The sequence below is a fragment of the Canis lupus genome, chromosome 18 (assembly GCF_048164855.1).
Source record: "Canis lupus baileyi chromosome 18, mCanLup2.hap1, whole genome shotgun sequence".
NCBI lineage: Eukaryota > Metazoa > Chordata > Mammalia > Carnivora > Canidae > Canis > Canis lupus.
Window position 1 is genome coordinate 26423540 of NC_132855.1, and position 13328 is coordinate 26436867.

The 13328-nt window shown below is 35.4% G+C and overlaps 1 protein-coding gene and 1 long non-coding RNA gene across 29 annotated transcripts in view; one reads left to right on the forward strand and one right to left on the reverse strand.

The window, feature by feature from the left end:
* Positions 1–13328, reverse strand: part of ABCB5 (ATP binding cassette subfamily B member 5) — a 162691-nt gene that overhangs the window by 126469 nt on the left and 22894 nt on the right. For 15 of the 16 annotated variants that reach the window (XR_012010867.1, XR_012010869.1, XR_012010868.1 and 12 more), the window contains one exon: positions 151–330. The exons of the other annotated variant lie outside the window; for it this stretch is intronic. The gene's annotated coding sequence lies outside the window, so the exon portion shown is untranslated. The remainder of the gene's footprint in view (positions 1–150; positions 331–13328) is intronic. 16 annotated transcript variants of the gene reach the window in all.
* Positions 4916–13328, forward strand: part of LOC140608891 (uncharacterized) — a 238667-nt gene continuing 230254 nt past the window's right edge. For 10 of the 13 annotated variants that reach the window (XR_012010883.1, XR_012010880.1, XR_012010872.1 and 7 more), the window contains exon 1: positions 4917–5068. This is a non-coding gene — a long non-coding RNA (uncharacterized lncRNA). Of the gene's footprint in view, positions 5069–5343; positions 5484–13328 lie in introns of those variants that run through there. The other 3 variants (XR_012010873.1, XR_012010886.1, XR_012010878.1) reach the window with 3 other exon arrangements.

The following is a 13328-nucleotide window of genomic DNA, read 5'->3' on the forward strand; positions in this document are numbered from 1 at the left end:
AAAAAAACTCTACAATTGCCATACTAACTTTACATTATCTCTAGTTATTTGACATATGTGTAAGGAAAGTATTAAGATAGAAAGAAATTAACAATTATATAAATGAAACTCAGAAATTCAACAAAAGAAATCAAAACAATTATGGCTTACCTCAGTCACTGAATGATATGCTCATTTACACCAAAATAATGTGTGGTTTCTCTCCTCAACAAATAACTAACTGTACTTTCATGCTGTGCTTTACCAAGCTTAATTTCTGACCATGCTGTAACATCAGATAATAACAGTGGTGAATTTCCAGGTAAATCACACTCTGTTCTTCATGCCATACTGCACATGGGAAACAAAGTGAACAAAAAAACCTTACTGAACCAAAAACATGCACTTTTAAGACCTGTAGTGTCTCTGATTTTCTTTTGGGCTTCTCTCATATGTATATAATGTTCACTGACACATTCTGTCTTGTATTACAATTCTTAGTTACCCTAATTGATTATATTTATCTATTACTTCATAAGTTCTCTGAAAAAGTATTGAGCTTGTATTAGTATCAGCTGCTAGTTTATAAAAATAGAAAGATTATGGTCGCTTCTCCTGAGAAACTCACAAATCCCCCCACCCCCACTCTTTTTCTCTGTACTACAGCCTTGCTACTCAGTGTGGTCCCAAGACAGGCAGAATCAGCAACAGCTGGGACATTACTAGACGTGCAGAATTATTTTTTTTTAATTGTGGCAGAATATACAAAAAATAAAATTTAACATTTTAACCATGTTTAAGTTACCATTCAGTGCCATTAAGTGCATACACAACTTAGTGTAAGCAGCGCCAGTATAAAACTTTTTCATTACGCCAAATTGAAACTCTGTACCCATTAAACAATAGCTTCCCATTCCTTCCTCTCCCCATCCCTAGTGACTACCATTCTACTTCCATCTCTATGAACTGGTCTATTCTAGGTATCTTAGATAAGTATAATGGTACAATATTTGTCCTTTTGTGCCAGGCTTCTTTTCACTCAGCATGTTTTCAAGGTTCATCCATGATACTGCATGTATCAAAGTTTCATTCCTTTTTCAGGCTAATAATATTTTATCATTTATACATACCACATTTTGTTTATCCATTCATCTGTTGGTGGACAATTTGGACTGTTTCTACATCTTGGTGACTGTGAATAGTGCTACTATGAACATTGGTATACAAGTATCAGAGTACTTCTTTCAATTCTTTTGGAACTGAGTGGAAATTGTGGATCATAGAGCAATTCTATGTTTACCTTTTCCAGTAACTACCATATTGTTTGTGATAGTGGCTATACCATTTTACATTCCCATCAGCAATGTACAAGAGTTCCAATTTTTCCATATCCTTACCAATACTTTTATTTTCTGGTTTATTGATAATAGTAATTCTGATAGGTATGAAGAGGCTCTCATCATGGTTTTGATTTGTATTTTCCTAATGACTACTGAAATTGAGCATTTTTTTATTCATTGTCCATTTTTATGTCTTCTTTGCAGAAATGTCTATTTAAGTCAGTTGACCATTAATAATATGTCAAGTGAAATAGTGAAGTTGTAGTTCTTTATGTATTCTGGATATTAAATCTTTATCAGATATAGGATATGCAAATACTCTCTTCTGTGGGTGGTCTTTTTTAGTCTTGTGATTGTATCCTTTGATGCCTGAAGTTTTTTATTTTAGTGAAGTCAAATTAATCTATTTTTTTGTTGTTGTTGCTAGGGATTTTGGTGTCATAGTAAGAAATGATTGTCAAGTCCAATGTCATAAAGTTTTCCCCCATGTTTTCTTCTAAAAGCTTGATAGTTTTAGCACTTACATTTAGATCTTTAATCCATTTGAATTAATATTTCCATATGATGTAAAATGAAGGGTCTGACTTCATTCTTTTATATGTAGTCAGTTTTGCCAGCACCAGTTTTATTTTGAAAACACTATATTTTTGTTCTTTTTGCCAGTTTCGTTTGTTGGAAACACTGTCTTTTCCCCGATGAGTGGTCTTGACATCCTTGTTGAATATCATTTTATCATATATGTGAGGGTTTAATTTCTGGGCTCTCTATTCTATTCAATTGACCTATATGTCTTTATGCTAGTATTAACTGTTTTGATTACTATAGCTTTGTAATGTTTTGAAACTGAAAGTGTGAATGTTCCAAATTTGTTCTTCTTTTTCAAGATTGTTTTTACTATTTTCAAGATTGTCTTTGCTATTATTTTGCTATTTTTTACTTTTGCTATTTGCTATCTTTTTCAAGATTGTTTTGTTATTTGCTATTTAAACTTCATAGGAATGTTAGGATGGGTTTTCCTATTTATGAAAAAAATATTGGGATTTTGATAAGGATTGCATGGAATCTGTAGATCATTTTCTGTAATACTGTCATCTTAACAATATTAAGTCTTCTAGTCCATGAACATAGGATGCCTTTCCACTTGTGTCTTCTTTCATCAATGTTTTGTAGTGTTCAGTGTACATATCTTTCATCTCTTTGACTAAATTTATTCCTAAGTATTTTATTTCTCATGATGCTATTGTAATGGGATAGTTTCCTTAATTTCCTTTCCTGATCATTATTAGTTTGTAGAAAAGCATTTTTTAAAAATTCCACATATAAGAGAGATCATATGACACTTGTCTTTCTCTGACTTATTTCACCTATCATAGTGATCTCAAGACTCATCACAAATGGTAGGATCTCCTTTCTTATGGGAATAATATTCCATTATGTGTGTGTATGTGTGTCTGTGTACATGCCACATTTTCTTTATTCATTCATCTGTTGATGGACCCTTGGAGGTTGTTTCCATGTCTTGGCTATTGTAAATAATACTGTAATGAATATGAGGGTGCAGATATGTCTCCAAAACAGTGATTTGGTTTCTTTCAGATATATGCCCAGAAATGTAATTGATGGATCATATGGTAGTTCTATTTTTAATATTTTGGGAAACCTCCATATTGTTTTCCAGAGTGGTTGTACTGAATCATGCTTTTTATTTCAATTTTTACTTATTTATTTTAAAGATTTTATTTATTTATTCATGAGAGACAGAGAGAGAGAGAGAGAGAGGCAGAGACACAGGCAGAGAGAGAAGCAGGCTCCATGCAAGGAGCCCGATGTGGGACTTGATCTCGGGACCTCAGGATCACGCTCTGGGCTGAAGGCAGACGCTCAACTGCTGAGCACCCAGGCGTCCCTGAATCATGCTTTTTAAAATCCATTCCAGAAATGCAGAATTTTGGGTTCTGCTCTAAAACTACTGAATAGAATCTACTTTTTAATGAGATTCTTAGTGTTTTGTATGCACATCAAATTTTGAGAAGCACAATTCTACAGTATTTCATGCAAAGTCTTGGCAAATAGAAGGCACTAATTCTCTAGAGGAAGTTTTTTGTTGTTGTTGTTAAAACTAAGAATATAAAAATAAAGTTCAAAATACAGTGTAATGGCAATATATTGTTCTTATCTACTGTCTACAGCATGGTTTTAAAGTGTGAACAAAGGACTTCTGGTATCAGAATCTCATGGAGTGCACTAAAAAAAAGGAGATAATGTTAAGTTTTAGGCATAGAATTAAAATAGGACAGTATTATAAAGAGTAATGTGGTAGTTAAATTGTCTAGTCAGAGAAATTCTTCTACCTCTTATAGAAGGTAACACTGAAAGTGAATTACAAGATGTTACCATACAGAAATTAAGAAGAGTATCTCAGGCAGAGGGAGTATGATTTATGTGGTAGAAATAAAAAGTGCATTGAGGCAAAGAGACACAAGATGAAGGAAAATCACAGGATAGTGATGAGGTCATCATTATATGGAAAGAGAGAAGTTGGCCATGACAGCTGCTCTTTTGTTCCTCCATATTATACAATGTTTCAAAAGGAAGTTAAAGATTAGTTTGAAACATGTCAAGTGTGAGATACTGGTGAGATAATCAGGTAATAATATCCAAAAACCAGTAGGTAATGTGGGAATAGAACTCAGAACATCTTATTTAGCCAAAGCAGACCCTGTCAGCCAATCCTTAGTTATTAATAACTATGTAGAAGTTATCATGGCATGTAATAGAAAGGATACAAAGAAATAGAAAATTAGAAAGAAATATTTGGTTTACAAGTGTTCTTGCCTTTTTTTTTTTTTTTTTTTTTTAAGTAGAAGACACCATGCCCAGTTTGGGGCTTGAACTGAGATCAAGAGTCAGATGCTCAACTGACTGTGGCAGCCAGGTGCCCCAGGGCTCTTGTTTAAAAAAAAAAAAAAAACTAATTTCATATGGCAAAATGGAAAGTCATGACAAAATATCACTGTGGGAAGAAATTTTCTGAGTGACAAGTAAGAGTGTTGGGTAAGAATAATCTGATGCATAGCTAAAAGAGACTGATTGATAGAAAGCAATAGAAAGACTGATTGATTAGATAAAATAAGATCTGAATTTTATACAAGCTCCAAAAGGAACAAACTAGTAGTAGGAATATTATTGTTATGTATGGGCTAATTTCACAAAATTTTTTGTTTCCATTTTCTCCATAAAGCTATTCTTTCTGAAAGGGAGGAGTGTTTTATACTCTTCACAAGTTCCAGTTGTTTTCATATCCTGTAATACACTTTGACTTACTGCATTCCTCTAATGCTTTTCCCTTCTCCTATCCACATGTGTAGTTGGATTATAGAATTAGGAATTACATATAAGAGCTCTAAAAATATATCCACTCAAAGTGATGGTTAATTTTACCTATCATTTTGGCTAGTCAATGACATCCAGTAGTGATTAAATACCCATTTAATGTTGTTGTGAAGGTATTATTTTTTAGATGTAATTAACACTTAAATCAGTAGATTCTGAGTAAAGCAGATTACTCTCCATAACGTAGGTAAGCCTCATCCAATCAGTGAAAAGCCTTAAGAGAAAAGGCTGAGGTCTCAAGAGGAAAGAATTCTGGCTCCAGAGTGCCTTCAGACACAAGACAGTAGCTTCTTGCCAGAATTTCCATTCTTCTAGCTCGTCCTGAGGATTTCAGACTTGGCATCTACTATACTCATGTAAGCCAATTCCTTAAAATCAATATCTCTGTTCTCTCTCATTCTCTTTCCATACACACACACACACACACACACACACACACATACACACACATACCCTTACACAGATGCATAAATACACAGATAAACCCAATAGGATAAATTTAGCAAGACAGGAAGTTATGTGAGGACTAGTATAGTGTGACTACTCTAGCAACTGAAAAGAACATTATGACCTAAAATGGTTTCATTCCACAGATGAGGGGTCCCTGAGGTTAGTCCTTAGAGGATGGTTAAGATTTGAATAAGTGAAGATGTGTGGAGGAGGAACAAGAACATAATTTTGGGAATGCAACGGCAAATTATATCACAATGGAGGAATGAGACCAGTCTGGTTAGAATGAATAGTTCCTGCAGAAATGGAGAACCAGATAAGGTAGATAAGATTGTAGAAAGCATTCAACCAATTTTTAAGGGCAAATATTGTAATTTTCTGATAATTAGAGTGATAAGCCTCTGGTATTTGGTATTAACCTGATATCATGGGTAGACTGGAAGAACATGGGGAAAACAAGATTCAACTATACCCATTATAGTCCAGCCTCATAGCAGGAGAAAAGTCAGATTTGAGAGATATTTTTTCTTTAAAATTTTAGAGAGACAAAGCATGTGAGTGGGGGAGAGGGGCAAAGAGAGAGGGAGAGACTTTTTTTTTTAAGATTTATTTATTTATTTATTTATTTATTTATTTATTTATTTATTTTTTATTTATTTAAGATAGACACAGAAAGTGAGAGAGAGGCAGAGACACAGGCAGAGGGAGAAGCAGGCTCCATGCCGGGAGCCCGATGCGGGACTCGATCCTGGGACTCCAGGATCGCGCCCTGGGCTAAAGGCAGGTGCCAAACCGCTGAACCACCCAGGGATCCCTGAGGGAGAGACTTTTAAGCCGGTTTCATGCCCAGTGCAGAGCCCAATGTGGGCCTTGATCTCACATCTCTGAGATCATGACCTGAGACCAAACCAAGAGTCAAACACTTATCCGAGTAAGCCACCCAAGTGCACCTTGAGAGACATTTTTAAGGGAAGGATTATAAGATATAGATTCAGAGAACAAGAAGAAGGGACAAAAAATAAAAGTTTTGCGACTACCTTCACTATCTGGAAATAAAAGAGTAACAAAAATGGACTTGGGGGAAGTCGGGAGAGGGAGCTGGTTTTAAGAAAAAGGTGGTATTCAATTTAAAAATATGTCTGGAGGGCAGCCCAGGTGGCTCAGCCGTTTAGCGCCGCCTTCAGCCAAGGGTGTGATCCTGGAGACCCAGGATGGAGTCCCACGTCGGGCTTCCTGCATGGAGCCTGCTTCTCCCTCTGCCTGTGTCTCTGCCTCTCTCTCTCTGTGTCTCTCATGAATAAATAAATAAAATCTTAAAAGATATATATATCTGGAATGGTATCAGAGTGTCCAAGTGAACATATCTGGAATACAGATAGAAATGTGGCATTGATAATAAGGAAAATTGCCAAGCTAGAGATATGCTTGTAATGGTCATCTGCATTGAAGGAATAATTAAAACTTTGAGAATAATTTGTTTTAATAATCAGACAATGGTATATAAAAGCACAGGTGAAGTGGTACAGTATAGAGGCCAAGAATTTTGGTTCTATAGTGATACCATCCAATAGAACTTTCTGTAATAATGGAAATATTCACTTTACTGTCCAATATGCCATTAGACACATGTAGCTATTGAGTACTTTCAATGAAGCTAGCGAGGGAATGGAATTTCTATTTTTATATAATTTAATTTAAATAGTTACATGTGACCAAAGGCTATCATACTACAAAGCACAGTTCTAGAGTCAAACTGCCTAGACTCGAATTCTGGATTCCCATTCACATTACATCTGTAATTTTGGGTAAGCCATTCAATCCTTATTGAACAGCAAAAGTGTCTACATCTCAACAATATTTGTCCTCCTTTTTTGAATTACATAACTACTTGCTTCATTTTGTCACTTTTGGGGAAACAAGCCTTATCAATTAACACAAGATGTGATTGTAACATCACTATTACAAAAAAAGAAAGCAAAGTCAGGGTTAGGCAGGGATCAAAATGATGAAATAGGAGCTTTCTACCATCTTCTTCCCAAAGTTCATCAATTTAGACAATTGTTTATAGATAAGAGTGTCTTTGTGGAGGTCCAGAAGTCCAGTGGAAAAGTTCCAGCATACTGTTAGAGCAAAAAAATTATATGACAGGATAGACTGAAGAAGTAAGAGAAACAGTTTCACTTTCCAAGCTGGGTGGGAAGCTGCTAAAGATACCTATTTTTTTCTCACCCCATCTACAGTATTGAGGCATGCTATTTGACTGTAGGACAGGGAATGGTTTGGAGGATAGCAGCCAGGGTTTGGAATGGAACACATAAAAGGAATGCAGATCCTATTAACTGCATGGGAGGAAGCCAGCTCATGAGCCGCTGGGAACATCTTGCTTAAAGATCCTCTTGCCTCAAGTTGGCCCATGGACACTCCAAAATTCTGCTTGCTTCACTCTCCCCACATCCAACCACTGGGGGCGGTGGAAGCGTCTGCAGATAGTTAGTGAGCACACACATGCATACAGAGCTTGCCTGCTCTGTGGAACTAGGAGACAACACACAAAACAGTACCATTCTATGGAAAGCAAGCAAACAAGCTGTCAGCACTTTGGCTTTGCAAGATCAAGAGAAGGCATATAATCTTAAGATTTTCCAAGGAAACAAGAAGTGGGGTGAGGTATATCCATATAAAAAGCCTGAAAATGCCTCAGAATCCCTAATACTCCTCATCGAGGTATTTTTATCCCTAAGCCAGTCAGTATAAAGGAGGAGGTGATTGTTTCTTTAAATGCAAAGACAGTATTGTAAGACTTTAAGCTGCATGAAAAAGCAAGGAAACATTATACCACCAAAGGGACACATGATTTTCCATTTCCCAAAGAAATGGAGATCTGCAATTTGCCTGATAAAGAATTCAAAATAATTGTTTTAAGAAAGCTCAGCAAGCAATTATTGGAAAGTAGACAATTCAATAAAATCGTGAAAACAATACATTTACAAAATGATAAGTATAACAGAGATAGAAATCATAAAAAAAGAATAGAAATTCTGCAGAATACAGTGAATATAATGAAAAAATGCAAAAGAAAGCTTCAATAGACCACTGGATGAAGCAGAGGAAAGAATCTATGAATTAGAAGACAGGTCATTTGAAATTACCAGCTAGAGGAGAACAATTAAAAAAAATTAAAAAGAAGGAAGAAAGCTTATATGAACAACAGAATACTAAGAACAATAGTATATACATTATTGGAGCTTTAGAAGGAGAAGAGAGGGAGAAAAGGGAAGAAAGCTAACTTAAAGAAGTAATGACTGAGAACTTCCCACATCTAGGGAGACATCTAGACATCCAAGTTCATGAAGTGAGGAAATTCAAATTCTTCACATACAAAGTAACCTCCATAGGGCTATCAGTGGATTCTCAGCAAGAATCTTGCAGGTCAGAATAGTGGGATAATATATTCAAAGTGCTGGAAGAAAAAATAATCTGCCAACCAAGAATACTTGAGCTGGCAAAAGTGTTCTTCAGAAATTAAGAAGAGTTAGCCTTTCTCAGACAAACAAAAGCTTAGGGAATTTTTCAGTACTAGATGTGCCTTTCAAGAAATGCTGATAAGGGGATCCGTGGGTGGCTCAGCAGTTTAGCTCCTGCCTTTGGCCCAGGGTGTGATCCTGGAGTCTCGGGATTGAGTCCCGTGTCGGGCTCCCGGCATGGAGCCTGCTTCTCCCTCTGCCTGTGTCTCTGCCTCTCTCTCTCTCTCTGTGTCTATCATGAATAAATAAATCTTAAAAAAAAAAAAAAGAAATGCTGACAGGAGTTCTTAAAGTTGAAATTAAAGAATGCAAATATATAAAAGTAACTTAAAAATATGAAACACACTGATAAAATAAGCATATAGTCAAAATCAGAATACGCCAATACTGTAATATGATGGTGTATTAATCACTTACCTCTAGTGTAAAGTTTAAGGTCAGAAGTAGTAAAAATAATTATAGCTATAATAATTAATTATTGGATATACAATATAAAAGAGATAAATTATGACATTAAAACATAAAACATCAAGGAAAGGAGTTTCTGTATGTTTTCAAAGCTGTTACCAGTTTAAAACAGACTGTTATATCCATAAGATGTTTTACACTGATTTTCCCTAATTGAAAAACATAGTAACAACAAAGCAAAAACCCACAAAAGCAAAAACCTACAAAAGATAAAGAGAAGGTAGGGCATCAGTTGGTTAAGTGTCAGACTCTTGGTAATAACTTAGGTCATAATCTTATGGTGGTGCAATTGAGCCCTATGGTGGGCTCTGTGATAGCAAAGAGTCTGCTTCAGATTCTCTCTCCCTCTCTTTCTTCTCCTTTCCCCATTTGTATATGCACTCTGTCTCTAAAATACATAGATAAAAATAAATATTTTCTAAAAAGATAAAGAGAAGGCAATGAAAGAATACCACTACAGAAAATCATTAATTCACAAAGGAAGGCATCAGAGAGGAAGAAAAGAAAAAGCAACTACAACACTTTTAATTCCATTAAAAAAGATGGCATTAGTCAGTACCTATCAATAATTACTAAAATGGGTAAACTCTAACCAAAGGTCAAGGCTTGCTGAATGAAAAACAATAACAAAAACACAAGACCTCACTACATGTTGCCTACAAGAGATTCACTTCACCTCTAAGGACACATACTTCTAAACAACAAATGGATCAAAGAAGAGATCAAAAGAGAAATCAGAGAATATCTTGAAACAAATTAAATGCAAACACAATATACCAAAACTTATGGGATGCAGCAAAATCAGTTCTATGAGAAAAGTTTAAAGTGATAAATGCCTATATTAAGAAAATGAAAGATCTCAAATGAACCACCTAACTGTATACCTTTACAACTAGAAAAAGAACTAAGCCTGAAGTTAGCAGAAAAAGGAAATAACAATGATCAGAATGAAAATAAGTGAAATTGGGACACCTGGGTGGCTCAGCGGTTGTGTCTGCCTTCAGCTCAGGTCATGATCCCAGGGACGTGGGATTGAGTCCCACATTGGGCTCCCTGCATGGACCCTGCCTCTCCCTCTGCCTGTGTCTCTGCCTCTCTCTTTCTCTCTGTGTGTCTCATGAATAAATAAATAAAATCTTTAAAAAAAAGAAAATAAGTGAAATTGAGACAATAAAGACAATAGAAAAAGACAAAGGAAACTAAGAGCTGGTTTCTTGAAAAGGTAAACAAAATCGACAAACCAATAGCTAGACTAAGAAAAAAAGAGAAAAGACTCAAATATATATGAGATATATAAGAAGATATACAACTGCTATCACAGAAATATAAAAGATCACAAGAGACAATTATGACATAATGAATAATTATACACCAGCAAACTAGATAACCTAGAAGAAATGAATAAATTCCTAGGAAACAATACAATCTATTCAATAATGAGCAAAGGGATTGAATCAATAATCAAAAACCTCTCAACAAAGGCAGGCCCAGGATCAGATGGTTTCACTGTAACTTCTGCCAAACACTTAAGAAGAATTAATGCCAACCCTTCTCAAACTATTTCAAAAAACTGAATAGGAGGGAACACTTCCTAACTCATTTTATAGAACAGGATTACCCTGATACCAAAGCTAGATGAGGATACTACAAGAAAGAAAACTACACATCAATCTCTCTCTCTCTCTCTCTCTCTCTTTTTTAAGATTTTATTTATTCATGAGAGACTCACAGAGAGAGAGAGAGGCAGAGACATAGGCAGAGGGAGAAGCAAGCTCTATGTGGGGAGCCTGATGCAGGACTCGATCCCAGGTCTTCAGAATTACGCCCAGGGCTGAAGGCAGCACTAAACCTCTGGGCCACCAGGGTGGCCCTCAATATCTCTTTTGAATAGAGTTGCAAAAATTCTCAACAAAATAGTAGCAAACCAAATTCAACAGCACATTAAAAGGATCATACACCATGGTCAGGTAGGATCCATCCCTGGGATGCAAGGATGATGGTTCAGTATATCCCAATCAATAAATGTGCTACATCACATTAATAGAGCAAATGATAAAAATAATATGATTAGCTCAATAGATGCATAATAGAAAAAACAAAATTCAACCTTTTTCCCGATAAAAGTTCTCAACAAAATGGGTATAGAGGAATTATTTCAACATAGCAAAATCCATGTATGTTAAGCCCACAGCTAATATACTCAGTGGTCACAACTTAAAAGCTTTTCCTCTAAAGTCAGGAATAAGACAAGGGTAGGGATGTAAACTGGTTCAGTCAGAATAGAAAACATTATGAAATTTCCTCAAAATATTAAAAACAGAACTCCCATATGATCCAGCAATTCAGCTCTGGGTATATATCCAAAGGCAAAACCAGTATATTGAAAAGATATCTGTGCTCTTATGTTTACTGCAGTATTACTCCCAAGAGCCAAGAATGGAGACAATCTGTCTCCATAAAGAAGATATGGTAAATGTACACAATAAAATAATATTCAACCATGATAAAGAAGGAAATCCTGCCATTTGGGACAACATGGATGGTCCTTGAGGGCATTATGCTAAGCAAGAGAAGTAAGACAAAGAAAGACAACTACTGCATGGTCTCATTAACATATGGAACCTAAAAAACCCAAACTTATAGAAACAGAATAGAATAGTTGCTCCCAGTGGCTGGGAGGTGGAGGAATCAGGGAGATGTTAGTCAAAGGGCATAAACCTGCAGTTAGAAGATGAATAAATTCTTGAGATTGAACACACAGCATGTGATTATAGTCAACAATACTGTATTATATACTTTAAAGTTGCTGAGCGATTTTTTTTTACTTACTAAAATCACTTTATTTTTTATTTTTTAAATCTTTAGTATTATAAATAAATATGAGAATATTATAAAAAAAATGTGTGTGAGGGAGAGAGTTCATGCAAGAAAGTACAAACAGGTAGAGGAAGAGGAAGAATTAGGCTCCCTGCTCAGGTCTTGATGTAGGTCTCGATCCTAAGACCCTGGGACCATGACCTTAGCCAAAGACAGACAGACTCAACCAACTGAGCCACCCAGGTCCCCCTAAAATCACTTTATTTGAAGTCCAGATGGGATAATTAGCTTTTTAAAAAAAAATTATAGTAAATATTTAATAAGTGAATATAACAAGGTATACTTATTAAACTTGGGACTAGGTCTTAAATGTTCTCAACACAAAATTGAAATTATAGTTTTGTGATATGATGGAGGTATTAGCTAATGCTATAGGGTAATCATGTTGCAGGATATAAATGTATCAGATCAACACCTTAAGTTTACACAATGCTATATGTCAATTATATTTCAATAAAAAATAGTTAACAAAATAAGAAATTTGATTGAAGTGTTAACAGTAGAAAAGATACTCTAGTTAGATAGATTTGAGATTATGAAAAATAATTACTACATGACTCAAAAGACAGAAAACAATAGAAATGAAGTAGCATTATTCTTTTAATCTTTATAGAATTAGTGTATGCTAACATTTATTATAATATTAAACAATGTTATCATTATAAGACATATTTAATTTTCAACCTTTAAACTGTATTTGAGATGCGAATTCTCTCAAGAAAAAGTCTACTGGAAATTCTTGCAAATTATGAGCAAGAATTAAAAGCAGAATTTGCCATCTCAAATATTCCTGAGGATGAAAGTTCCAAAATCACATACAGTTTTCTGACATAATAAATAACATAAAAACTATGGAGAAAAGACTATTATGAGAAAATATTTTTGTCTTTCACTTATCTCAGATAAATTTTTACTTAGTGAGACAAATATGCTATATGGTCATTGTAGGACCTATTAGCAGCTGACAGTGGAAAATTATGGCTCTTCGCGGTCATGTTTTTTGCAGCATTTACTGTCATGACTTTAAAATTTTCATTACCATTTTTTAAGATTTTATTCATTTATTCATGAGAGATACACAGAGAGAGAGAGAGAGGGGGAGAGAGAGAGAGAGAGAGAGGCAGAGACACAGGCAGAGGGAGAAGCGGGCTTCATGTAGGGAGCCCGACGTGGGACTCGATCCTGGATCTCCAGGATCACACCCTGGACCCAAGGCAGCGCTAAACTGCTGAGCCACCGGGGCTGCCCTCATTACCATTTTAAAAAAGATTTTATTAACTTATTCATGAGAGACACA